Raw genomic sequence first — 25,563 nt, forward strand, 5'->3', positions numbered from 1 at the left:
AGATGAACTAGAAACAAGTCACCTTGTAGAGAGGTCAGCTACAAAGAAACCATCCTGTAGTTCAGCTACATTTCAAGTCACCCGTAGAGAGATCAAGTGGAAAGAAATTATCCTGTGGGGAATAATTGACATTTACTAAATGTATGTATATAATTTGTGTAATTACTATATAATAGAATCAAAAATAGTTGAAGTATTAAAAATCGTCTTTAAGTTCTTTTCTTCTTCCTGTGGTAAATAAAAAAAAACAGATGGGTTAAAAAAGCCCTAAAGCCAGCTATAGGCCGGCTTTGCAATATACAAATACAAAAAGAAGTGATATCTAATCAAAAACAGCCAAGCTGTAAAAAAAGGTGCGGCCCCTAAAAAGGCCATGGTGAAAAAAGATGTGAAATCCAAGGTGGCGGCCAAGAAATGGCTGTGATGGTAGGTTAATGGCAAAAATTTTAATTACGACAATTCAGGTGAATTTGGTGCCAAATCCTAGTGGAGGAGGCAACGCAAATTCATATGAATCGTCGTAATTAAAATTTTTGCCATTAACCTACCATCACAGCCATTTCTTGGCCGCCACCTTGGATTTCACATCTTTTTTCACCATGGCCTTTTTAGGGGCCGCACCTTTTTTTACAGCTTGGCTGTTTTTGATTAGATAGAATATAATTATAGAATAAGGTTTGAGGATACCACGTGTACAGTAGTTAGCTACCTAGTGAGGTAGTTGAGGCAGGCTTGGCTCTAGTGTGATGCCTGGCCCAGTATCCCTTGGTCGAGTAGAAAATTGATTAATTTGAGGCTTGGTTTGCTACTTTCTTTGCCACCAAAATATTTGGATGGTGAAAATTTGGCAAATTCATGGTCATTTGTCAAATTCGCCAAATTTTAACAGCGCCGAAGTTTCCCTCCATACGGTATCAGGACACAGCTAAATAAACAATTACATCTTATCAATCATACAATGTCATGATGTATACAGGCATTTGTCATCCAAATAGCCTATGTCTGACCATACACTGTAACTCAGTTTGCTCAGACATAATGTCCTAGCTATCAAAGAAATTGGATGGAGCCTAAGGAATACAGTTGGTTAATGGCTTGTACTGCTAATCATAACTACCACTTGGTTGCTAGCAGACATTACATTCTTACAACCCAAAGGGGGTGGCCATGAATGTACTACTCACTCAATTAGCAATGCTAGCTCACAACAAGAGCAATGAATGATGTGAACAGCTACCAGAATTAATAACTATGTACAATCTGACTCTTAGTTGAAATGTCCCACTCTGTCCTACCATGACCGATCAAGCCTACACATGACAGGACATTATGACCAGTTTACTGCAAAACGCTATATTTGTTTCTGTATACAGCCCTGCAATAGTTGTGATACCTTCAGCTTCAATACCCTATAGGCCTATACTACTTGGAACTATTTACAATGAAAACAGTAATTGCAAATTGATGTGTGACTGTCGATCACTAAGAAGCATTTCACACTATCCTATGCATCTCCTGCAAAGTAAAGTAATTTGCCAACATTATGTATTGTATAAATTTCAAAATTAGCCCACAGTATTGAGCACACATAAATTAATTCTGAAGATGCTTGTCTTAAGAGACAGAAGGAAAAGCAACCTTGGAATAAAACTCTTAATAATGAACAGCTTGCAGCCATCTGCTGTCATCATCCTATGACTTTGGGGACACAAATACTAAATAGTTTAAGAGACAATCAATGGTACATACGTAACTGACAACTCACTGTTGAATGAGTTTCTTCTCCTTTTCCACTCTACTGGTTAATCTTGACAAAACAAATGGTCTGCAGTGGTAGTAACAGTAATGGTGAACACTTTCAAATTGTACACACAATACACACCACAGGACAGTATATCCATCTACACAAAAATTAAGCCACTTCCTATATAAATGATTCTGGACCTGGCAATTAAAAAACCTCAGTAAGACCTGGGTGTTTATTTTATAGTGTACACCAGGCACAGGGTGGCAAAGATTAAAGAATGCTTCAAGTTGCAATTTGGAATATCCGCTTGCAACAGTGAAACATGAGGTGAAGCATACATGTATACCAGTATCTGGGTTATCTAATATGCAACACATTAATCTGACGATTAACAAAATAATACCTTAGTTTTGAACACTCCATGGACCCAGGTTCTGAGGTGTGTATATCTTAGGCAGAGTCAGACTTGGGATGAAGTATGTACCAGGTGTATAATTGAGCCCACGTGGATAAGCATTGTACAACAACACACACTAACCTATTTGGTAGAGTCGACACCTCAATCGCATCATGGTTACTAAACATTGTCTCCACCACTTGTCGTAGTTTACTGTGTACTACAGTGAAGTCAAACGATAACAGTATCCTAATAGTACACATAGGCTGGTGAGTATATCAAGACACACGGTAGCGTGTCGTGCGGCCCAAGAAGCTGTCGTGCCACACCATGAGTATATTAACAGGAAGAAAGAAAATGCAATTTTCACACCTATGTAGCTCTGTGATCCCTAATCAGATTGGAACTAAATTTGCTACAGAAGTGCCGGCCAGTTAGGGGAGTCTAATTACCAAATTTGAAAATCGCTCCAGCCATTTCCGAGGTACGTGCAAACAAAAGTTCGTTTTGATTTCTTAATTTTCTTCTTCATCTTCATTTTACACACTTCACAAAATCCGCCATAAAACACGAATGCATGCTCGGATCAGGCTGCAAATTAGCACGTGTAAAGGGCACATTCAGGCGGATCTCAGTACCAACTTTGGTAGGAATCCGATGAACATTCACGGAGTTATGACCAATTATTTTCGTAAAATAAGGTTGATGGTCTGTCACGTCTACAGGGTAAACCCATTGGAGGAATCAGTTGAAAATTGATATGTAGATGGAGTAACCATCGTAGGAGTGCCTTGTTGTGGTTTGAAAGGAATCGGGATAAAGACCATGGAGATATGATACAAAACCTAACCTGTGTCAAAATTACGCGATAAATTTTTATGAATAAAAAAAGCTATTAGTTTTCGTGTCTACCAGGCAAACCGCTTAGAGCAATGAGCTGAAAATCAGTATGTAGCTGGAATAATCATCATAGAAAGGCCTTGCAGGAGTTCAGAAGAATCGGAGTACAAACCACTGAGTTGTGTTTCGAAAGGCAACTACGTGTAGCGAATGCAAGATCGAGATATTCTAATAGAACAGTCACCCTAATAGAGCATTCAGCTGCGTTTATAATTTACTCAATTACATTACATTGCAAGTTATTCTGTAGGGAATTCAGCTACAAACAAGTCACCCTGTAGTCAGATCAGCTAGAAGAAGGTACCTAATAGAGAGTTCAGCTACAAAGAAACCATTATGTAGAGAGTTCAGCTAAAAGCAGTCACATTTTAGAGAGTTCAGCTACTAAGAAACCACCATGTAGAGAATTCAGCTGCAAACAAATCATCCTGTAGAGAATTCAGCTACAAAAAAATTGCCCTGTAGAAAGATCAGCTAGAAGAAGTTACCTTGTAGAGAGTGTAGAGAGTTCAGCTTAACAAAACACCCAGTAGAAAGTTCAGCTATAAACAGATCACCCTGTAGAGAGTTCAGTTACAAACAAGTCATCCTGTAGAGAGATCAGCTAGAAGAAGTCACCTTGTAGAGAGTTCAGCTACAAAGAAACCACCATGTAAGAGAGTTCAGCTGCAAACAAATCACCTGTAGAGAGCTCAGCTAGAAACAAGTCTCCCTGTCTAGAAACAAGTCACCCTGTAGAGAGTTCAGCTAGAAGAAGTTACATTGTAGAGAGTTCAGCTACAAAGAAACTACCATGTAGAGAGTTCAGCTGCAAACAAATCACCCTGTAGAGAATTCGTCTACAAACAAATCGCCCTGTAGAAAGATCAGCTAGAAGAAGTTACCTTGTAGAGAGTTCAGCTACAAACAAATCACCCTGTAGAGAGTTCAGCTAGAAACAACTCATCCTGTAGAGAGATCAGCTAGAAGGATCACCTTTTAGAGAGTTCAGCTACAAAGAAATCACCCTGCAGACAATTCAGCTACAAACAAGTCATCCTGTAGAAAGATCAGCTAGAAGGATCACCCTGTAGAGAGTTCAGCTACAAAAACAAATCACCCTTTAGAGAGATAAGCCAGACAAAGTAACCCTGTAGAGATATCAGTAAGAAACAAATCACCTTGTAGAGAGTTCAGCTACAAACAAAATTATCCTGTACAGAGTTCATATACATTTCAAGTCACCCAGTAGAGAGATCAGCTGCAAACAAGTTATCCATAGGAAATAATTGACATGTAATAAATGCATGTATTTGTATTATATATATATGTATATATATATATATAATTTGTACATTTACTGATAAAATCTGAATTATAGTACTTTCGCGTTGAGCTGAATCCTGGGTTGTTGATTAAGAAGCCATACAAGACCAAAGGCTTTTTAAACATAATGTTCATGACGCATTTATTCGTAAGACCATGTTACGGGCGCTCACTTAATTGTTGAGAATATGGCGTCCAGTTCACCGTCAGCGAGTGCGGAGCGAAACCCTCTTGGAAAGGAGTTAAACAGCCAAACGAAGTATCTACTTATGAAATTATGGGAGTACTTTATGCAAGAAGCAAAGAAATCTAAAATTTCTATCAACATCACGGAGAGAATCTGGAAGGCCACTGGTATTGTATGTAATGCCTTCTTTGTTGGGTTTTGGCATACATTACACCACGCAGGGATTTCAAGGACATCCATTGTAAGAGTTAGAATGGAGCACCGCAAGAAAGGCGTACGCCAAGAAAAAGGTACAAAAAGCATTTTGCACAAGCCCGCTCAATTGTAGTCGTCAGGTACAAATGTTCACGAGTCCATGTTGATGCAGACAGTTTTGACCGAGATGCCATCAGACAAGATCCATTCATTGTACAGAAAGAAGGAAATTTATTGCTCTCAAAGATTTGGTAAGTTAAATTTTGAACCCTGGAACTTTGTCACGTACTCTGTCTTAGGCCAAACTTAAGATTGATGGTGTTTTTTCTGGGGATAGAACATAGCTTTAAAGAGTGTTAAGTGATATGGTATTTAAGTACAAGACGATTAATGACTAGAGATTAACATTGAAACTGTTTGTGCTATAATGTCACTACACATATGTGCAGGGTATGCTATGAGCAGTCCTGCATAGTCCATCAGCATCATAAATATTAAAGACGAACGAAGTGCAATAGAACTGAAGGAAGACCAGTTGTGTATTTAGATGAAACTTGGATAATGAAGAACTTCTAGAGCAATTCCTCATCCAAATCAGCAGTGATAGTGAAGATGGCGATGGTGGTATTAATGAATCTTCCACTAGCAGCAACAGGTCCAAGTCTTCTTCTGGGCTTACTTCATCTGATGTAAGATTGTTTGATATTTGCAACATTGGTGTTACAACTTGATTTTGTTCCCCAGGAGTCATCAGGTAACTGGGATTAAACTCTGTGAAGTACATGAAAATACAGATGAAGTGTAAGTGTGTGCACTTTAATAACAAAATATCATTGCTCTATTGTGCTAGCAGAAATTGAACATACCATCCCTTGTATATCTTATCAGTGCAGGAGTGTTTGGAAGTCGCTACAGGTACTATCAGCCCAAATTCATACAAACAGTATTATTTCATTTGTTGAAACTTTTAGAGTTTTTTGGGAATGTAACTTCAAAAACAAAATGCTGGCTGGAAAAACTGTGTACATGTGTGGCGAAGTGATGAGAAAATGATTAAAATGACAAATTGACTAAATGGGAACAGAAGACGATAGGCAGCTGTGTGGTAAATGTGAAGTAAAATGCATGTTGTTTGGCTCACTTGCAGGAACACCAATGCTGCATAACAGATTTTGAGCTGTTATAATTTGGTTTTTTCTCTTTTGAGGTTGAAGAAGTTAAGCAGGCCACTTATCTTCTAAATACAGTGCAACAGTGGCCCCAGCTCTTCTACTTATGCAACTCTGTTTTACACACACAAAAACTGTTTTATTTTTGTTGTAAAAGTGTATTACAACCTCTTACATAACGGATGGTGAAATCATGTGTGTTGAGGGCGGGTGTGTGACGTCTGACTTCGCCACAAACATGTGTCAACATGAACATCAAAGGGCCACGCTTTAGAGGCTTCCCATTGAAAATGTATGGCGAAACTTTACAGTGTCATAACTGGAGTGTCTTACATTCGAATGAAGCGCTTTTAATATAGTTTTAGCGGATTGATAAGTGCTACGTTTCGAGCAATACAGGAGGCCCATGCGATGTAGCAATCGAAAGTTATGAATCATTTTTGAGGATTCAGCTCAATGCGAACGTACTATAGTTAAAGTATTTAAAATCTGCTTCATCTTGTTCTTCTTCCTGTGGTAAAGAAAAAAATGAAAGGTTAAAAAGCCCTAAAGCTGGTCATAGGCTGGCTTTGGGGTATACAAATACAAAAAGAAGTGAAATCTAATCCAAAACAGCCAAGCTGTAAAAAAGAGTGCGGCCCTCAGAAAGGCTATGGTGAAAAAGATGTGAAATCCAGGTGGCGGCCAAGAAATGGCTGTGATGGTAGGTTAATGGTAAAAAGTTTAATAACGACAATTCAGGTAAATTTTGTGCCAAGACCAAACGGCACCAAATTCATCTGAATTGTTGGTATTAAAATTTTTACCATTAACCTACCATCACAGCCATTTCTTGGCCGCCACCTTGGATTTCACATCTTTTTACACCATAGCCTTTCTGAGGTCCGCACTCTTTTTTTACAACTTGGCTGTTTTGGAATAGATTATCCTAACATTAGATAGAGTGACTCCTGCAATAATGTGGACACCATTGGACCAACCAAAAGCCTTGTTTTACAGGTCAGCTTGACAGTTTACATGTAATCATGTACGTACTAAGGAAGTTAAAACACAATGAGGCCTACATGTAGCTATTTAAAGGTCTATACAGGTATCTTGGTTTTTATTTTTTAGCATCCATTTAACAGGTTCTTCTGTACACTAACAGCTGTTTCTGTGTAACGGTGGTACATATCAAAGCATTTTAAATAGCATTTTAAGGGCTTCATAGCACTACTAAACATTTAGGCGGGTGACCTGTGTGACATGAGTTATCAAGAAAAATAGGGAGTCAGGTGAATGCAATCAACAAAGCAACACAGAAGCAAAACAATGTACAATAAAATTAGTTCTCTACAGTTTAGAGCAATACAGACAAGCACTGCACAGACACTTCTACACATCAAACACTTATTGATGCTAGTGAATTAGTCAGGTACCAGAACAGAGAGGTTTCCTTGCCCTCCACTTCCTGTAGGTGTGGTTGACTTGACAGGACCACCTGTGGACATGTCACAATATACATATGTATTGTGTAATATACAAACAATCGTGATGTTCGTAGTTTGAATATGGTGAACATGCACTAGAATAGTGCCAATGTACCTCATCAGATAATATCACAACATCCTCATAATGTGAAATGTACAGACCTACACTACTGTACAGCAGACTTCATGCAATACACATTTACATTAAAGACACACACACACATACCTGTACAGCATACACAAACAGTTTATCCATACAAAGCCTGGATGTTTTTTCCTATAAGTAATTTTGGTTCCAGTGTGTGAACGAGCCTGGCATCTATTCAGGCCCAGCCATTCATCTCTTAGAGTGCACAAGACGAAAAGTGATTGTGGATACCAAGAGTGCTTACATATACAACTTGCAGTTTGGATTCTTCACTTGCAACAATGAAACACGAGGTAAAGCACATTTATCCAACATATAGACTCTGGTGTAGCACATGACTCCAGCCTTTACTATTAGCTTTAATATGGATATACGTATACCACATACACTAAAAGACACGGTCATGTGCACATACACACACAACATGTTAATCATTGGGCACTTTTAAAACTATTCTAGCATTACGTAGGGCAAATTTACTATAGGTAGGCATTCCAGCCCGATTTTTAAATTTTGGAAAAATGGACTTTTTATATGCTCAATAGATAGAATATTGATTGCCGATCTCAGAAATATATAGTTTGTTGGGTTGGAATTAGCTACTTTGGCATGCACAGTGCTTAAAAACTGAAAAAGGTATATTTTTCTTCTCCAGGACTCCCCATACATTTTAAAGGGAAAAATGGCACAATTGAATTAGGAAGCCATCTAGCAACCTGGACTGTTTTGAAACTGCAGTTGCTTCTAGCTTCACGTTTGTACATGTAATGAGAGTAACTCCAGGTCTTATCAGATCTCAGTGATCTCTGTATGCTTTGTGGTGAGCAAATATGTTTCACCTATTGCACACTTCTCAATACAATGGTGTATAGCTACCCATAGGCAAGTGGTTATCTCAAGTAAGTAAAACATAAAGTCGACAACATAAAGTTGACAACATAAAGTTGACAACATAATAAAGATAAACAACTAAAGTGGGGTGTCACAATGATGCAACAATACCTAAGTTGGAGTTGTGGTTTCAATTACGGCATTGTTACACTGACTTTAAAGTGGTTGATACTTTTGAGTTGATGACACAGCCATCAGAAAATTGCTATGGAGCTGAAAATCACTAACCTGAGCGAAGTAATTACGCCCGTTAAAGTAAGCACCAGTGACTACCTTCCACCCGACAGTATGTTTTTTAAAGTTGTAAAGTATTCTAAATACATTACAAGGCTTGAAAAGATTACAAAACAACACCAAACTTAATTATATGTAATGCTTACGATAAAACTAAGATTTTCATGATGATCAGCGTGTGGACAACCCCCCATAGCAATTTTCATCCTCATTGGAGCTCAGAATCCTAAGTTAAATGCGAGTTGTTATTTTGTGCCAGGGTTCTATTGGGGAATATACGGAGAATTTTTTTTAGTAAAAAGTCTCGAATACAGGAATGCCTACTATAGGGGTGGGCGGTATTTCAGTTATATCGTAAAACCGCGATATTCTGATGTAACGATACCAGTATCGTCGTAAATTCTTGGAAACGATATTATCACAATATCGTGATTACCGTGGTGTTTTCCAATAATATTCATATTAGCTAACTACTGTAAACATAGTGCTGCTGTTTAGCTCCAGGAAAGATCGAGATACTCTAATAGAGCAGTCACCTATATACTCTAATAGAGCAGTCAAGTAACTCTATAGAGCATTCATGCAAATATGAAAGTAGCTGCTAAAGGGACTTTATTATTCTGGATTTTTATCGAGGAAAGAATATTTTTGTACATTGTGGCATTATAGCTAATAAAATGTGCGTGAGTGAATGAGCTTTTGTTGCTATAGTTAACAGTCTTTTAGTCATGCATGAGAATCTGTAGAACTCCTGAATTTATATCATGCACTTGGGTGTATAAGACACATCCTCTCCATGCTTAATTGTAAGTCTAGCTAATGTCTATATATCCATGTATAGTTCAATAAATAGATAATGCTATGTACATGTATTTTTGCACATCCATTCATGTTGCTGCAGGTTATATCACTTGTGTAGGTAGGTGTAGTTTCATAGTAGAGCATCTATTAAAATATGAAATAATATCATGATAATTAGTACTATTGTGATATTTTTTCCATGATATATTGTGATAGCAAGGCTGGAGGAGACGGTCCGGTTGATCAGGCCTGAGCCGGACCAATAATCTGGAGTTGAACCAACTAGCTGACCCGCTCGAACTACATTACTCTCATGCAATCTTTGGACGATCACATGTACATGTAGCTACATACATTTTACAGACGTTATTGAAAATGCATGACACGAGTAGTTACCTAGTTTCTCAGCCTAACTACACGTATAGTACCTCCAATTACCTTACAGTACAGCATAGCATTCGTATCGTTTTGTACAAAAATGATTGTGGGTTCTACGTACAGTATCATGTGTGCTGACAGTTGGCATTTATCACGTGTAAGGCAGGTGCCTTCTTTGATTCTAAACCAGCACACTTATATCACAATTCAATCTTCCATAAAATAATCATTAGCATTCCTTGGCTTGTCTCTCTTGGCTTCTTTTACTGGGCGAAGGGCTGGCAGTGACAAACCAGATAACTCATTCTGCGGCAAGAAGCTGTACACCCATACATTACATGATGGCCATCTGGATGAGATGTTGAGTAGAAATCACTCCTCTTCAACTACCCACTCGTCCTGTTGAGATACTAAGCAAACTCTCAGTCTCACCCACATCGCGCCATTTTCGAATACCGATTGGTCTCGTGACTGTCCACCAGTATATTTACGTGATGATCCGTTCACTTCATACAAACCATTATAGTAGTATACTGTGATTTTGTAGCTGTGTAGCTTTTTACTGTAACTGTGTGAATTCACTGTATAATAATTATATCCTAGCCCTAGGGACTTCTAGTTGTCATATTGCTACATGGCCATAGGGAAATGGGCCATATTGCTGGCCCTAGGGACTTCTAGTTGTCCCCCTTTCATTTGTCCAGCACACTTGCTCCTAGGTGCTGGGGGTGGTAGGCAAGGGCAGTACATCCAGCCCGGGATTAAAAAAAAATAATATATAAAAAAAATAATAATAATCATTATATCCTAGCTAAAGGGGGCCATGCTGCATGGATTCCCTGTGAAATTTGGGGGGAAAGTTGCAAGTTGCTAGTTAGTTTTACTTCAAAATTTAGTGTCAATTTTAAATTTTAAGGCATTTTCAAGCCCTTAAATTGCAAAAATTCTGCAGCTCCTGGACCCCCCTTGAACTTCTAATTGCTAGCTATAACTAAATGAACCATACAGCAAGTTTCATGCTGTGTCCCCTCTATGTCAGGTCTACAATTATACATAGTATAGAAAGTGTGAAGAACAACAGATAGGCTTGAGCACATTTATATAGCTAGCTAGAAGTGAAATATCACTAAAATTGCATGTCTGAGTGTCTAATTTTCAAAAGTTTCCTGTGGGGGCATGCCTTCAGCCCCCCCCCCCCCCCCTAGAATGCTCGTGCTTCGCACACTGTGCAAACAGCTCCTCTCTTATTGGCATGTATATAGTAGCAATTTCAACGTTATAGTCAATGGCCTGACCAACTCAATTTTCCCTCCTCCAGCCCTGGATAGTAAAATTCAATACCGCCCAACCCTATTTTACTATACATTTCCAATGGAAACACCATTGCTTAACCCACAAAAAAAATTCTAAATGGCCATCCGAACTGCAACCCTTATTTCTAGCCAGAAATATCAGGAACACATAATTGCTAGAAGCTTTTAGAGTTAAAGATGGACAGACAACTCATACTTCACTACACACTACCTCAGATAACATCTTTGTTATGCTACTCTTTTCATGTTTGATCATCCTATGAGAAAGAGTAGTGACATCACCTAACATCACATGATCACAACAAGCGTCACATGATCTCCTACCTTCTACTCCACTAATTGACATTGAGTTAGCCTGTAACAATAATCAATATACAGTATACAATTAGTGCATAAATTGGATCCTGTCTATAGTATGTACGCGTTGAGCTGAATCCTCAAAAACATTTAATAACTCTTGGATGCAATTACACATGATCGTGAAATTTGGCTGATTTGTAGCACTGCTTGACCCACTAAAAATGTTTCAAAATCTTTTTGTCTGACATAATATTTACTGCCAATCAAAATTTTCACCATACATTTCCTATGAAGAAGCCATAAAATGCAATGTTAATTACAGCCCTTTCCCGAACTTGTAATGGGGCCAAATTGCACATGTCTGTTGTTGACACCTTGGCTGTCACCATTAATCATCTAGTTCGCTAAAATTTTTACTCTCTTGGGAAAAAATGCACTTTTAATTCTTAGCAATTTTTCAGGATCCAGCTCAACTTGTACATACTATAAGACAGTCATCGTTGGACCAACTATCTTGGCCATAATAAACAGGTGAAATTATATTATATAAAATTCTCATTATAAGTTGACCCTTTTAGAGAGGTGGACTTATAAACAAGCAGCCACTAAGACTGTGCTACAATATGTTTATGGTAAATAATTACTGACTATGATGAGAAACAAAATAATTCAGGTACAGCCCTGTACAGTGTGGTTTTAAGTAATAGACAATTACCAGTATATCGGAAGCACTCTAGTATGATATTTTAAATACCACAGCTAAGGATTGATTTTGTTTTGTGAGCATGGTAAATAATTTACCCTAGCAACCATACTTCCATCACTGTTGAAGGCTTCAGTTTTGCAAAAATCCCTTAGTCATTCACTTAACAATTACATTAGTTCCCTTACAAAAATTTAGTCCTAGTACAGGTATGGAATTAGTTGTTTTTGTATGTTAGCAGGCCTGTAACCTGCTCTATTATGTACAACAGGTCTGTGTCGCATTTTATACAGGTCTGTATTATAAACGGGTAACAAGCTTTGAAATAGTCAAAATCTGTGGCAGGCCTGTAAAGATTCATTCATTTTGAGCTGTGGATGTAAAGTCCTGTACCAAGTCTGTACTAACTGACATACAGGCCTGTAAACACTGCTGCATTTCAAATTCCACAATGAAAAGTTTACTTGTTAGCAAGATTATAAATATGAAATGAAACCTTTAATACAATGGGAAGATGGAAAGGCAAGTTAGTCAGTATGATATAATGTATAACTGCTGTCTATACTGTAGGGAACTTGGAAATCTACTAAGCGAGCTAAGCAATACAGTTACCAGTAGCAACAGTGGTCACCATAGCAACAAATTACATGTATGTTCCGGCCTGTCGTGCAATTTTTTTCAGGATACCCTGGTCCTTGACTGTGACAGGCCTGTAAATTGAAATTACATACCTGCCACAATACCATTACCATCCTGCAGCAATCCTGCAAGACAGGCCTGCCCCAGGAATGGTACAACAGTGTAAATCTAGAATACAGTGCTGTGACAGGCTAGTGACTTTATAACATTGACAAGCTTGCAGAAGGCTGATAATAAGCAATAATTTTTATAACGGTTATTATGCACTGAAAATCTAACCCCAATCTGTCTTGTGATGAGTATTCCATTGGATACTGGACTCAAACTTTTTTTTGTTTTCTTGCCTTTTATAGCCAGACATAACCACAAAATTATTTTAAAAATCAATACCATTCACCACAAGACATACAAAACTTGCACGTTGTTCGCAAAAATGCATTAAAACCTCAGTGTAGTACGTTCACTATCAAAAATAATTTGCCTACCACTAGCAATGACACTAGCACTGTTAACACTGCTAATGTGTATGTCTGCTTTCTCTAGCCTTAGTACATAAAATTCAGTCAGTTTTACACCTGCAATTATCATCTAGCCCTAAACAGTCTGCATATTTAATACAGATTTTGGTTTATAATCAGCGGCGGAGGAAGTAGTTGATATGAGGGGGGGGGGCTGGGCTGACCCAGACTTATTTCTATAGTTTGGTAAGGTGAGACCAAAAAAAAAAAAAAAAAAAAGGTCCCAACCAACTGACAAGAGCTTTCCACCTCACCAGCTACCATTTCTAGCTGATAAACTACATAAAAATCCTTACATAGCTCTCTACACACTGACTACTTTATTAGAGTGACTGCTCTATTAGAGTATCTCGATCTTTATCACGGTTTTCAGCCCCACTTCAAGAAAGATAATTTCGGTGTGATATCATTCTGAGGGGGGCCAAGCCCCCTAACCCCCCCCCCCCTTTCCGCCGCCTATGTTTATAATGTTTATAAACAGCAATGAGTGGACAGTGTTCAGTTAGCTTGAAAAACGCTTCTCATTGCATACTACTGTATCTAACAGGTAGGTAAAGTTTCATTTTTGTGAAAAACTACATGTAGTGTACAAAAGAATTGATTATAATATATAACAAACAAAAACTAGACTACAGTTAGCTCTAAAATGCAAGACAAGACACTGAGTGTGTGGAATACAAAGCAATACTCCTAAAGCTAATAACGTTTACTGGTTTAAAAGCTGTTTAAATAAACTTCATGCTAGTCCACTAATCCGGTCATACACCCTCTGTCTTGCTGACATGTTAGACAACCAATGGTAAAAGTCATATAGTTCTAACTGCCGATACTTCTCCGGAGATGGGCCTGGCTTCAGGCCCTAAAAGTTTTAAATAAGCAGCTTTTGTCCAGCACTTATACTATCTGTGCTGGAGGTAGCGGCAAGGGAATAACATCTAATCCAGGGAAAAAGTTATCTACCATGTGATTTTCTAATTTCTAACGAAAGTGCATGCCCCACCAAGGAGTGAGGCAACCATATACATATGCAATACAATGTTTGTGCTATAGTGCATTCTTGCATGGTAAGTTCTACACATTCCTCACAACTTACACTGGTGTCAGTGCTCCTGTTCAAGTCCTCGGTAGTCTTCTGAAGATGAAGTCATTATCATCTTTTGTCTACAGTACAGAAAACATACAGCAGTGTTAGCAAAGTTCTTTCCAAAGCCCTCAGCACACAAGGCAGCAGCTACAAGTAGGGAGTTTCAACCAATTTAAAATATTTACATTCCTTAAATTCTTTGGTATGGCAAATATTGTGCTATCTTTTAGAATCATTTTAGTGCAAACCCTACCCCAATTGATAGTTCCTATTAAGAGATATTAGTAAAAGAAGTTGATAGATTGGTGATTTTTGAATACGAAATTTTGAGGGATTTCCTGTACATTGATGGCACCAAGCACAATATCATCAGTGTCATAGATTTGAAAATGAAACTCCTAATGATATGAAATTTTCACCACAGAACCACTTAATGTAGTAAAATGCATGAGCTAGGTAAAACCTCTCACTCCTCTGTAGAATGACCAAACGTGAATTTGCTAAGAATACTGCATGTTCTTTGCAGAATTAATAATATACACATGTGCCACATATATTCAGAGATAATTAACAAGTGATATTACATAACAGAGTGATCTTTGGCATCACAGGTCACAGCTAACAACTACTTTATAAAACATGACAGTCATAAAGCAACATATACAAACAGTAATGTTCAATAATTATTATTCTTAAGGTTGCATTTTTGGATACCACTTTCCTTTATTTGCCATATAAAAGTATGGAGGATGGTAATTATTATTATTACATAATTATGATGACATCACTACATAATCAAGAGCAATAATAAACTGTCCCTGACCAAAAATAGTCATTGCAGCCACAACAAATAGACAATAACAGCAGTAGGTACAGCAATATAACTCAACAGTTGGTTCTGAAGCCTTACAAGATTTGTATACATGCTAAACTCTGTTTTCTCAGAAGTTATCCATGACCTTGCATGCTATAAAGCAATTCTGCCCAACACAATACATTGCTCACTTTTGAACTACACTTGGATTGATGCTGATGGATGCCTTGAATCCCAGGGTGGTTGAAATGCAGGATTCTGAGCAGTCTTAGATGGTGGTATACCTTTTTACAAGATGTATTTTCATCGTGAACCACCAGAAAACATTTTTCTTACCAAAAAATGGATGGCAGAATTGAAATCAGCATATCTACTTTGCCAAGGATCACTTCTTTCAGCCTCACCAGCCACGGAAGCTCGCAGAAAACTCGACAACTTTTGACACTAACTGGCAGACATGGGGCCAAGTACATGAGTACTTATACTTAAGTACACTTAAGTACAGATTTGAAAGTACTTGTACTTTACTTAAATACTTTCTTGATTTCCCCAGTGTACTTGTACTTATACTCAAGTACTTTGCTAAGTACTTGTATGTACTTGAGTACTTAAGTACTTGTAAGTACTGCAAACATTGTACGTAGTTTGTACACAGTGGGTACATAACAAAATTGCATGAAGGTGCATTGTACTATCTTTCTAGTGCCTTCCCTAACCTTACTATGTATCATGTAGCCACAATTAATAATGTCATAGAATTCTGGCAAATAAAAACAATGCTGCTGCTAAAGTTAGTGCATTTTAAATGTTTAAGAGAGTGAATAGTTGACAAAAACCTGAAAGTACCAACCCCACTAGGTACACTTACATACTACAATACACTGAATAAGTGTACATTTTGCTATAGCAAAATGTACTTGTACTTTACTTGAGTACTTCCAGCATGTACTTGTACTTTACTTAAGTACTCTCTTGATTGTCGCCAGAGTACTTGTACTTGTACTTGGAAAATTCAAAAGTACTTGTACTTTACTTAAGTACTTTCAAATGTACTTGGTCCCATGTCTGCTAACTGGTACCGTAAACTCTCATAGATTTTTTTTGTTTGTTTAAGATAAAACACTACATAATGAGCAAATACAAATGAACTTAAATATGGGCCTCAGCGAGCTGCACAGCAATCGGTGCCTCAGCAACAGGACAGTGCAAACTGGACCTGGCACCACAAATGCACGTAGATAGGGTTCCCAATGAAAAAATCATTTTTCACCAAATAATTTCTTTACCAGTGCAGGGTGTTTATCTTACTGCCCTGATGTTTGAACCACTATAAAACTGGAGGCGTGATCATTTTAGTTTGAGAAATAGCCACCTTAATTTTTTGCATGTCGCGGTATTTGCATCAAAAACGTGGTATCGTAAACACAGCTACTTCTGCAGGGCAGGATCAAATGTTCTCATTAGCTAAATGTTATCTAGGGCTGCTGTGCTCAATAAACGTGCATAGTGGTGGGTAAAGGTCTAGCTGTATACGCTTCACAGGGTTGCTTTATTTGGTAAAAACATTACTATTATTATTTTGTTAATTGGTACAAGGAAAGACAAAGTCTTATAAAACCAATCTCAAATACATCTAAATAAAATCAAACTGGTGGTCATACAAAAATACATCTAATTTAGTCTTAAAGATCAGTACATTAGGTGCAGATACAATTTCGTGCGGGTGTTCCAATCACTGATGATTCTCTGTGAAAAACTATGACCTCTTATAAGTTCTTGGAGTCTTTCAAAGTATGTCAAATTATAGAAGGAGGATATAAGTTTTGTGGCTCTTTGCTTCTAATTTACGGATGTTTTTCATAAGATGAGGGTTCCAGACAGTACACATAGTCCAAAATTGGACGAACAAGAGTAACATATAATAGTCTTATTGTGTTGGCATCCCTGGAGTCAAAGTTACATGTAATAATTCCCAATACCCTGTTAGCTTTCATTAAAATTTGATTAACATGAGATGTAAACTTCAAATCTTTATCAAATACTGCACCCGGATCTTTTCCTCCACAACCATGGAGATCATATTTACTTCATTTTCGGAGGGGAAATAATACTCTGTGTTTGATGAAGAATGTCCAATTGTGCTGTAGTGACATTTAGGAAGGTTAAGAAAGGATAGCCATGTGTCACACCATTGCAAAGCGGAATCAATGTCTTCTTGTAGAATGGAAGAATCTTCAGATGAGCAGATGGGGTGATAAAGTTTTCTGTCATAAGCAAAGATACCTAAATAGCTCTGTATACAGTCAGGTAGGTTGTTGACATATATAACAAATAAGATGGGACCGAGCACACTACCCTGTGGGACACCACTAGTGACAGTAGACCACTCGGAGAGTGCTCCATGATACTCGTTGCTTCCTGTTTGATAAAAAAGCTTTAATCCAACGAAGTACCAAGCCATTAACACCATATGCTTCTAACTTAGTCAACAAACGTCTGTGGGAAACCTTATCGAAAGCATTTTGGAAATCTAGGTACACAACATCAACACTAGTTCCATCATCGATACACCTAGCCCAGTGTTCCATAACAGTTAATAGCTGCATCTCACAAAATCTCCTGCTACGAAATCCATGTTGCTCATTGCAAAAGAAGTCATTTGCTTGAAAGTAAGATATTATCCTATTTTAATCCCATCCAAAAACAGCTTATAGCTGTAAAAAAAGTGCATGTCCAAGTAAAGCAGAGTTAACTGTGACAAAAAGTAATGATATCATAATGTGGCCATGTGCAAGGCATGCAAGTTGTATAATTAATTTTAGCTAATCAGATAATACAATATTATTGTTAAAGTGTTAATGAGAACTATGTGATGCTGCTAGTTTTTAAGTGTGTGAGCATCTTCATAAATGCCACACAAATTTGATTCTCAATAAAGCAATGTGTATAGATTCTCTGATAGCAATAAAATTAATAGTTTGAGTTTGGCCGTCTTTGCTTTGTTCATACAGTAGCATTGACATATGCAGGAAAGGCTGCCAAACTCAAACTATTTATTACTATCAGAGAATCTATACACATTGCTTTATTGAGCTTTATACACAGTTGTGCTCTGCTCATTCTTTAAATTCCGAGTTAAATTCTTACAGAGAGCAAATTACGTGGGGGAAACTAAATTCAAATTTCAAACTAGCCATTCTCGAAAACGTATGGTTCAATCTCAACGAAATTTTTAGAACAGTTTAAAGACACATTGCTCTACATGCCAAGCAAGTATTGCGGAAAACAACAATATGTGACCGGGCCTGCGAAAATAGGGCATGTGGGCACACAAAATTTGACTGTTTTTTTAGCGTTTCATGAACCATAACTTTTATGTTAATTATGCTATGGCCATGCAATTTTCATCACTGATTAAACATGCAATTGGCTTTATAAGGCAAGCTACAGAATGCAGATATTTCATTCCAGTGCTGAGATATGATCTGTAATGTGATGGGATGTAGTTTGTTCCCACATGCCCTGTTTTTGCAGGCCCGGTCAAATGTGGGTTTTGTATTTGGCCTCTAGGTTGACTGAGGATGACTGAAACTTTGTTTGGTGCTGAAATTACAACTGTAGGGTAATGATATATGGTGAAATGGATGATGTGAATCTTGAGGCGATTGAGAGTACTGAAACGATAGCAAGGCAATCAATGTTCGGAATGCACAAAGGAACGCGAGGCATACACCTGTGGTTGCGTCTAACTGCATGCAATAAAAAAATAAATAAAAAATGAAACATCCCCTTTGATGTCGGCAATCTCGATCGCGAAACAATCGGCATGGATTTGCTTCACTGCTTGTGTGGTAGTTACTAGTAACACGATGAGTTTAACTCTAGAGTTTCAGAGCGATAGCATAAATGACGGGTGAGTTATAGTCAAGCCAAATTTGACAACATTCGTTCCTGTAAAATCCTCACGTGTAGTGGTCGTGTCATTTATTGTTTGTGGCGCGCATTTCTGTTTTACTGGCCGTGCGACTCACTACCGTGAGTCTTGATTGTGTTACTTTGTATTTGTCATGTCTTGTATGTTTTTCAGTTTTGTACTTGTGTATTTGTATGCGTCTCAGTGTACTCTGATGTGGAAAAATGGCTATGCCGAACGTAATGAGTTTGAACAAAAAATCTAATCAAATCAAAATCAAAAACAGCCTTAAAATACTGTAGAAACAGATGGGCACTAAACAGAATTTTCTGCAATATTTCTGGACTTTTCTGTTCATCATAACAAACGTATGTACAATGCTAGATTACATAATCAAATTGTTTTGGGCATGCTTATAAAATGAACAGAGTGGTTAACCACATGTTTGCCTGGGTGACTGGTCGCCCATTGCAGGCTATCTGTCTGAATATGCTTGGAGGGAGCATTGCAAATCAATGATCGAAAGTGAGATTTGTGATGCTTGAGGTCTTATCTGCTAGTAGGTTTCTAACTATTTTAAGAACCTGCTAACAAGTCTCTTAGTGGATTTTAAAGACCACATTATCCTCCAAAGATCAAAGCATAATTATGCATACCATTTTCTAAGATCAGTTAGCTAGGGTTTGCCATGACATGTTAAAGAGCAAGGAAGAATGTATCCAGGTGACTTTGACTTCCATACTGTCTTCTGTGACTTTTCCAGCCCGTCGATCTGTTCAAAGAACTATTGATTTTCAAACATTCGGCTGGTTGACAGTTTTGCCTTAATTCACCATTATTTTGACTAGTCTCTTCAGCAGTTTCATGATGCCCTATCACTTCGTTACCATAGGCCTATGATAACGATGCCTCATTCTTGCGATGGTTGCAGTGCAGTTTTTAGTGTTTCTCATGCACTGGATTGTCATAGAGGAGGCTTGGTGGTTACACAGCGACATAATGAGGTAAGGGTGATTTGGCTGCCCTGGCTTACAAGGATGTGATTCGTGAACCTGTTGTGCATTGTGGTGATCTACGTCGATTGCGGATCTTGGTGTTTGTATAGTGGCTTCCTCAGACTGAGATGCTTTTTGATGTTCACGTGACTGATGTTGATTCCCCTTTGTATGTCCATCATTCCGTTGCTGATGCTGGATCATGGTTATAGTGAGGTGTTGGGCTGGATCAGGGCATGGCTGTCATTTGCGGTCATCCGAACTGCGCACCTTTGTTTGAAAGGATCACAGGTGAGTTGGAGATCTGGCAAAGGCATTGATGATGGAGCTGGTCTCCCAGCTGTTATGCCTGTTGATCTCTAAGTGATGATTTAGGTTAATTAAGAGATTATTTTAATTATTAATGATTATTTCACCTGTTTTGATTTACTGTCTAGTATGATTGGTCTGATGTGATTAATAATCAATATGCTGGGAAAGGAGATTTAGTGGAATGATGGAAAGGGAGGAATTGGCAGAAACAGCTAAATTGTCATTTCCAGATTACGAACAGCCTAAGAGCACTATACCAGAGCTTATGATAAGAATTCTCTGTTGTCCTGCCACAATGTCCTGGCAAACCAAAATTGGCCGGACAATTGCCAAAATTGACTGGACATGTGGAAGATGAATGCCCAGTATGTCCACTGTAGCATAGCAAATAAACATTATAGTGGTAAGATGTCACATGCCTTACTGCAACTGTTATGTGGTTACAGTACACCAGAGGGTTGGCAATGGTACATTTGTGGTCACTCCCTTGGGTTGTAAGAATGTATACTATCTCCTGGCAACCAAGTGACTGTTATTGTTGATAGCATGCCAGCTCAGCCCTTAGGCTCCTTCCTTGTGCTTTGATGGGACACTGTGTCCGGACAAATTGCATTATGGTCAGACATCTATGCAATTTGACCGGATTTTGTCCGGTGTCCGGACGTTATCATAAGCTCTGCTATACATAAGTAGCATGAAGAGTGACTCAATAACTGCTCACTACTGTACTGTTAACACAATGTAGCTAGCTAGAACTCACCAAAATTCTCTTGGAGAATTTCTCCAGTGTATAACTTGCAGCTTAGCTTCGTTAGACGTAATATCTAGAATTCCTATGGATATAATTACATGAAAATAACAAGGAGAAAACATCCTGACCACCTGGTAGACTCCTGTAAGCGCTCGAGCGTAAATCGGATGGCTGCAGGTTCGAGGCTACCTAGGTCCAGTCATGGATTTTTTCTCCTTTCTCCAACTTTTCAAAACACATCTTAAGTAGCTAAAGTCTTTGAGCAGGCTGTAGGACCAGGTGTCCTACAGACCTTCAGCACTTGTGCTGTAAAGCATTAATAAAAAATATATAATCCTTGAGCTGCTTTTGAACTGTACGTAGCTTCATTGATCTTTCACATCGTATTCGAAGTGCATGTTACAATAAGCGCCTAGCCAAAGTACATTATTAAACATAACCGTCTGCTAGAATGTTCTTTAAAGTTCTCATGAAACTAATTGCCACTCTGTGTTGTAAACGTGCATGTCATCATGGTGTTCTTCAATCATGTGAGATTGTTGGCTAGGCACTTATTGTAACATGCCCTTCAAATACAGTGTGCCGCAAGGTGATAGATTAATGAGGCTATAGTTTAAGAGCAGATCAAGGATTATTTATTACTCCCAATGTTGTGGTTATGATGCTAAGATGCTAGTTTTACACTGGAGACATCGTTGCTCCAAAGAGCATGCATTTCAATTGTGGTGAGTTCTAGCTAGCTTCATTGTGTTTAACAGTACTAGCTAACAGTTATTGAGTCTTCACGCTACTTATGTATAGTGCTCTTAGGCTGTCCGTAATCTGGAAATGACCATTTAGCTGTTTCTGCCATTTCCACCGTTTCTGCCATTCTGCTAAATCTCCTTTCCCATATATTATGCTCATGGCTAAGATATTTTGCAGCATTGTGGCCCTAAGTCCTCCTACAGATATAAGTTTGGCCTGAGAAGGCCACTCCAAATAAATTCTCTGCTTCCCACCTCCACTCAGGTATATTTCCATCCAGGTAGACAGGTGGGAGGTCCATTTCCATTAATCCATTATGAGATTGGCAGTTTTTCAAGCCAATATTTGCCTGAGCACAGCCGTAGCAAACTGCATAAAAGCATACTTAAGATTGTATCTAATCAAAAACAGCTAAGCTGTAAAAAAAGGAGTGCGGCCCTTGAATAGGCTATGGTGAAAAAAGATGTGAAATCCAAGATGGCGGCCAAGAAATGGCTGTGATGGTAGGTTAATGGTAAAAATTTTAATAACGACAATTCAGGTGAATTTGGTGCCGCTTGGTCAATTGGCACAAAATTCACCTGAATTGACGTTATTAAAATTTTTACCATTAACCTACCATCACAGCCATTTCTTGGCCGCCACCTTGGATTTCATATCTTTTTTCACCATAGCCTTTTCAAGGGCCGCACTCCTTTTTTTACAGCTTGGCTGTTTTTGATTAGATTTCACTTCTTTTTGTATTTGTATACCCCAAAGCCGGCCTATGGCCAGCTTTGGGGCTTTTTAACTTATATAATTTTCTTTACCACAAGAAATAGAAAAAGATGAAGCAGATTTTATAAATATTTTAACTCATTCTGATTTTATCAGTAAATGTACAAATTATATATATAATGCAAATATCAAGAGTTCATTATATTATGAACTCTTGCATATATTTATTACATGTCAATTAATCCCCACAGGATAATTTGCAGCTGATCTCTCTACTGGGTGACTTGAAATGTAGCTGAACTCTCTACAGGGTGACTTGACTCTAGCTGAACTCTCTACAGGGTTATCTGTTTTTAGTTGAATTCTTTACGGGGTGATTTGTTTGCAGCTGAACTCTCTACATGGTGGTTTCTTTGTAGCTGAACTCTCTACAAGGTAATTTCTTCTAGCTGCATTGATCTCTCTACAGGATGACTTGTTTGTAGCTGAACTCTCTACAAGGTGATACTTCTAGGTGATCTCTCTACAGGATGACTTGTTTCTAACTGAACTCTCAACAGGGTGATCTGTTCATAGCTGAACTTTCTACTGGGTGATTTGTTTGCAGCTGAACTCTCTACATGGTGGTTTCTTTGTAGCTGAACTCTCTACAAGGTAACTTCTTCTAGCTGAACTCTCTACAGGGTGACTTGTTTCTAGCTGATCTCTCTACAGGGTGATCTGTTCATAGCTGAACTTTCTACAGGGTGATTTGTTTGCAGCTAAACTCTCTACATGGTAGTTTCTTTGTAGCTGAACTCTGTACAATGTGACTTCTTCTAGCTGATCTCTCTACAAGATGACTTGTTTCTAACTGAACTCTCTACAGTGTGATTTGTTTGTAGCTGAACTCTCCACAGGGTGATTTGTTTGTAGCTGAACTCTCTACAGGGTGATCTGTTCGTAGCTGAACTCCCAACAAGGTAACTTCTTCTAGCTGATCTCTCTACAAGATGACTTGTTTCTAACTGAACTCTCTACAGTGTGATCTGTTCATAGCGGAACTTTCTACTGGGTGATTTGTTTACAGCTGAACTCTTTGCATGATTGTTTCTTTGTAACTGAACTCTCTACAAGATAACTTCTTCTAGCTGATCTCTCTACAGGGCAATTTGTTTGAGCTGAACTCTCTACATGATGGTTTCTTTGTAGCTGAACTCTCTATTAGGTACCTTCTTCTGGCTGATCTGACTACAGGGTGACTTGTTTGTAGCTGAATTCCCTACAGAATAACTTGCAATGTAATATAATTGAGTAAATTATAAATGCAGCTGAATGCTTTATTAGGGTGACTGTTCTATTAGAGTATCTCGATCTCGCATTTGTTACACGTAGTTGTCTTTCGAATCATAACTCAGTGGTTTGTAATCCGATTCTTCTGTACTACTGCAAGGACTTTCTATGATGATTATTCCAGCTACATACTGATTTTCAGCTCGTTGCTCTAAGCGGTTTGCCTGGTGGACACGAAAACTAATAGTTTTTTTTATTCATAAAAATCGATCTCCTAATTTTGACACAGGTCGGGTTTTGTGTCATATCTCCATGGTCTTTACCCCGATTCCTTTCAAACCACAAAAAGGCACTCCTACGATGGTTGCTCCATCTACATATCAATTTTCAACTGATTCTTCAAAGGAGTTTACCCTGTAGGCGTGACAGACCTTCGACCTTATTTTACGCAAATAATCGGTCATAACTCCGTGAATGTTCATCGCATTCCTACCAATGTTCGTACAGAGATCCGCCTTAATGAGCCCTTTAAGTGTGCCAAATTTCAGCCCGATCCGAGCACGCATTCGTGTTTTATGGCGGATTTTGTGAAGTGTGCGAAATGAAGAAGTAGAAGAAGAAAAAAACGAAGAAATTAAAACGAAATTTTGTTCGCTCGTATCTCGGAAATGGCTGGAGCGATTTTCTTCAAATTTGGTGTGTAGACTCCCCTAGCTGGCTGGCACGTCTGTAGCAAATTTGGTTCCAATCGGATAAGGGATCACAGAGCTACATAGGTGTGAAAATTGCATTTTCTTTCTTCCTGTTAATATACTCACGGGTGGCACGCCGGCTTCTTGGGCCGCACGACACACTACCGTGTGTCTTGATATTCATCTTTTTGAGCAGTGGGCATAACAAAAAATTTAAAAATGTGCTGACTTGATAGCACACTGACACGTGAGCTGATATTTTATGAAATCATTATAAGGAGGTGTATACTGTGTGAGAAAAACTAGAAAATAGTGGAAGAGTGGAATGTTTTAGTGCAGTCAGTGAATTCGAAGATACGTGCGTGGAAAACATTTTTTTTTTGTTTTTTTTTTTGGAGTGGCCTAAAGGAGCGTAAACCACTAGCACTGACACTTACTCCACAACTTTAATAAAGACTTAAAAATATATACTAGTACATTTAAAAATTAGAATAAAGTTGGGATTTAAGCAATAGTAAGTAGTGAAAGAAGAGATGAGTGGTGGTATTTCAGCAGTTATTTTGTTCAATGCCAAAGTAAGGATTTTCCCACCAAGAAAGACTTAAGAATAATATTATACTTAGTGTTATATTTTTAATTTAAAAAGGATTTAGGGATCTAAGCAATAAAAGTAGTGAAACAAGAGATGAATGATGGTATTACAGCATAGCTCTGTGAGAAAATCCTGACATTGGTATGTTATAGCAGTTGTTTTGTTCAATGCTGAAGTCCCACTGGGGTATGCTGTAATACCGTCATTCATCTCTTGTTTTTCTACTTTAATTGCTTAGATCCTACTTCATTAATAATTTTTATTTGTGTGTTCAGTTTTTTTTTTGTTAAAGCATACTGCTATACATCTGTGACTATTCTATTAGGGTGACTGTTGTATTAGAGTATCCTGAGTGACTGTTAGACCAATAATAAAGGGAT

The 25,563-nt window shown here is 38.1% G+C and overlaps 2 long non-coding RNA genes across 2 annotated transcripts; one reads left to right on the top strand and one right to left on the bottom strand.

Annotated features, from left to right (window-relative positions):
• Window positions 1-2,285: 2,285 nt before the first annotated feature.
• On the bottom strand, window positions 2,286-11,455 carry LOC136252777 (uncharacterized). The gene is made up of 3 exons (XR_010699785.1): window positions 11,346-11,455; window positions 7,341-7,380; window positions 2,286-2,364 (listed from the first exon to the last, which is right to left on the bottom strand). It is a non-coding gene; the product is annotated as an uncharacterized lncRNA (long non-coding RNA).
• Window positions 5,192-5,933, top strand: LOC136254284 (uncharacterized). The gene is made up of 4 exons (XR_010700414.1): window positions 5,192-5,420; window positions 5,476-5,532; window positions 5,585-5,646; window positions 5,703-5,933. It is a non-coding gene; the product is annotated as an uncharacterized lncRNA (long non-coding RNA).
• Window positions 11,456-25,563: the final 14,108 nt, after the last annotated feature.

The sequence above is a fragment of the Dysidea avara genome, chromosome 4 (genome assembly GCF_963678975.1).
Source record: "Dysidea avara chromosome 4, odDysAvar1.4, whole genome shotgun sequence".
NCBI classification, from domain to species: domain Eukaryota; kingdom Metazoa; phylum Porifera; class Demospongiae; order Dictyoceratida; family Dysideidae; genus Dysidea; species Dysidea avara.